Raw genomic sequence first — 4,240 nt, forward strand, 5'->3', positions numbered from 1 at the left:
GGAACCGATGATACAGAGGGGTGAGAGCAGAGTTTACCTATAACCCATAAATCGACCCCACTTTTCTATTAAGAGACGCACGATTGACTTGCGTTGTTCAGTTTCCTTCCCCCGATACCGTCGCCTCGCCTCTTCCTCTCCTTCTTTTTTGCCTCACCTACCCCTATCCCGCCGTTCCGCACCGATCGCTACACCGAACCTACACACCCCCACCCCGCCTCCTTCTCCGAATCGCTCGCCTTTTTCCCTCCATCCCCACCAACGCCGCGTATCCTGCGCAAAATCCCTCGTTCAATCCCTACCAACCTGTTCGTCGTCGACCTTTCCTCTTTTTCTTTTCCTTCCTTTTTTCTTCCCTTTTTTCCGTCCCCCTTTTTTCTCTCTCTCTCTCTCTCTCCTTTTTTCCCTTTCATTTCCCCTGCCCGCCTTTCTCTTCTCCTTCTTCCTTTTTCCTGAGAATCTCCCCCGAAAAACACGGCCAACCCTCCTCCTGTCCCTCGTATCGATACGGGAGCGGGGGTGAAAATACTTGGCCATCTGTTTTCCACGAGTCGAACGTACGAAACGCCGTTCCCGCCGTTCCCATTGACTTCGATGCGACCGATCGTGCCACCCTCCGATCGATCTCACGCCTCACGGAGGTGAACGCTTCCGTTGAGTCGCGTCGAGGTCGCGAGCCATCGTGCGCCACCCTTCGCCTTCGTAACCTTTCTACGTACGGCCTCGTTGCGCCTCGACGATAATTTTCCACGCTCCTCCCACCCGGTATGGATTTAAACAATTTCGAGGATTTCGACGGAAGCTTCATTAAACAACGCGCCATTTCTCTCTCTTTCTCTCTCTCTCTCGTCGTCGCAATTACGATATCACGCGTGAAGTGCTCGAATCCATGCACGATACACCAGGTAGTGCTCGACAAGGTTGAGCAATCCGGGCTCGTTGTACCAGAGTTAATGCCGGCAAATTTCCTTGATTTAAACTTTGGAAGCGATATTGTTCTCCAACGATTTACCAGGGGCCAGTAAATGGACGATAGGAAAGATAGGATATTACAGAGCGGGGGGAGGGATAAGGGGGAGGATGGCCACGTTATCATAAAACTGTTCGTAACCGGGGCTTCTGACCCCTTCCCTCCACGCCACGCTCCAAGTACCAGTTTTCTATTAAATCCGCAAACTATTGCAATTAACGACTTCGAAACTAAAACGACGCCAATACAAACTTCCCTTCTGTACAACACCCGCGTAAACGTGTCTCCCGCCCCCGCGCCCCGTTTCACCAATATTCCACCCGGTGTTCACCCGATCAAAACGTCCGGACGGTGAAATGAGCAAACGAAATGGAAGAGTAACTCCCCTGGACGAAGGAGAGAGAGAGAGCAGTCGGGGAACGAGCCGAGTTGAAAAAATGAGGGGAGGAGGGAAAGGGGAAAAAAAGAAAGATAAAAGAGAAAAGGAAAAAAGAGGAGGTGGAAGGAAGATCCGGTTGGAAATGGTTCCGTCCGCTTTCGTGTCATTAAACCGGTTATCGGGAGACTGACACGTTTCGTTGCATTTGGAAAATTCGCGATTATATAATTTCTTGACGTTTCGACGAGAGGCGCGCGCGCGCGCGCGCACGAGCGAGAACGCATCACCATCGAGCGTACCGATCCGAAATCCAGGGATAATTACACGCGGCTGTGGCATAATTATCGAAGCTCACAAACCAGCCCTTTAAATTTCGTTAAATTTTACACGCGCCCGTGCGCTACAGTTTGCAGCTACGTGAATAGAGAGAGAGAGAGAGAGAGAGAGAGAGAGGGGGGGAGGACTAGCGTTAGAGAGAAGTTCGTGGCTGTTCATACGTGCGTAATATGGCGAGTTATGAACGTTTGTACAGATCGGACCGCTCTTGATAAATCTCGTTAATTTTCCTCGTTGCTGATATAAACATAATCAAAGGGCAATCTTCTTGCTGGGACAGAAAGACTCGGTACGCATGCTCGATTGATCGTGGGATAATTATTATTTCTTAAGCGTAGAATCATTTGTCGAACATTTGGGATCGAATTAAAATTAATAATTTACATTAAACGAAGGATATGAGACACCGTTGTTTCATAAGCATTAAATCATTGTATCGCAGGGTAGGTTTATATTCTGATTATCTTCTATAATTAGAATAATTAGAATAAGATATTTCGCGAAATATAGCCGGGATTTGCATTTATCAGCAGAAATTTTTCAGCCTCGTTTTCTCTTTCTTTTCCTGGAAAAATGTTAATTACAGGGAAGATTTGCGAGTCGAACAAACGTTTCACCGTTGGAATAATTTTATCTTTGCTTCCTTGTTGTTATTCCACGGATATTTTACCATCCAAATTTCTTTCGATTTATTTTCTTTTTTCTTAATTAATATTCCAATTCACGTACCGGTCTCAAGAATTTCGAAAATTGAAATAACATTTGTTCTAGAATACTAGAGCGGATGGAAAATTTTCAAACTAAGTCTAAGTTCGAAAAGAAAAAAAGAAAAATATACAAAAAGAAAAATATATATATATTGTTTCGATCTTGTACGTATTTTCAACGAATTCCCCCGTTTTAATTATTATTTCGCTAATAAAGCGGGAATAGGGCGGATACATATTAATATTAGCCTCAGTATTCAGAATAAAATTCAGTTGGCAGGCTGCGTGACAAAATTCATAGACAAATTTCAACTGACGCGTCGATGGCTGTTCGCGATATTCCACCGAATTTGATGTTAATCATTCGTTCATTTACAAACTCACCATGATGAGGAACGAACTGCTTGGGCTCATTACTGTTACAACTGTTAAAACTGTGTTCCATGTTTTCCATGATGGCGACTCGTGTTCATTTCAACGGAAATGAAAAGTTCATTGTCTTCTTAATTTGACCTTTCCCAATACCCATCGCGTCCCGAAATCGACGAATCAACCGGTATATCGGGGAGGGGAGAGGGGTGGTGATAAACCAACCGTGGCAACAATTGATAGGCGTTCGATCAGCATCGAGCGGGAATTATCGACCCAAACAAGCTTCAAGAAGCTTGCACGTGCTGGGTACACATTTCTCCTAGTCGACCAATATTGACTCCTTTGAGTACACACGATTGAAGGCTCATCTTTTTTCTTTTTCTTTTCCATTGAATCCACTTTAATTAGGGGAATTAATTAGATAAAATTCGAATCCTTGATGACGTGTACGCATTTATTAAAAAAAAATATATTCAAAAAATTCTCTTTCAGAATTCTGCTTTCTTTCTAATTCTAATTTCTTTCGAATTCTAATCCGTTTTGTGAAATCGATCAGTGTTGGTACTGATCGCAATGTTTTCAGGGCCGTATAAATATGAAATAACGTTGTGCACATTATCAGTAATCACAGCGCGTCGAGTGCGGATTATATCTCAAATTCTAATCCGCAGATACCGACTCTTAAATCCTGTAAATCTATCGTTTATAACATTCATGAGCTTTGCTAATCGTTCAGCATAATCGGCTGTTAAATCGAGTCCTCGCTTCATCCCCCTCTACCTCATCGGCAAGCGTTATTTTATAACATGATCACGTTTATCGATTTCGCAGATAACCATCCACCAGGTATGCGACGATCATACGACTCTCCAAATTCGAAATCTACCTATCTGGAACAAGAAAAGCAATTCTAGCCAATTCCAAATTCACCGTCCATTAAAATTTACTTTCTTCGATCTTTTCGATCGACGGGTGTTGCGCTCTCGATTCGACGAAGCGCAGGATTCAGACGAGGGAGATCGATTCGTTTCTCGAGGGTTAATGATTCAACGTGAATACGCGATCGTTCCGCCGTTTCTTCTCTCGCGCCGATCCCGACCAGCTTCCTCATAAATCGATCGGAAACATCAATAGCATTGAGCGCGACTCATTAACCATAGGGGGAGAGGGGAGGGGGCAATCGATTCCTGGGGAGTCCGTATAAACACTCGATCAAAGACGTACGTACACATTACACGGGCCAAGTACAATGCACACAGACAGTCGGCGTCGTAGCCACGGGCCTGTTCGAGGGACCTCTTAAAACACACCCCTGCAGATCTGACGGCGGCGAGAGAAGGAAAGCTGGAGTTGTTGCTGGCCTCGGTCGGTCGTCGTCGTCGTTGTCTTCGTCGCTCCCTTCCGTGCATTGAACGAGAAAGAGAAAAAGGGAGGGAAGGGGTGGAGAGAGAAAGAGAGAAAGAGAGAGAGGGAATC

This window comes from Apis dorsata, unplaced genomic scaffold (assembly GCF_000469605.1).
Source record: "Apis dorsata unplaced genomic scaffold, Apis dorsata 1.3 scaffold_295, whole genome shotgun sequence".
Classification (NCBI taxonomy): domain Eukaryota; kingdom Metazoa; phylum Arthropoda; class Insecta; order Hymenoptera; family Apidae; genus Apis; species Apis dorsata.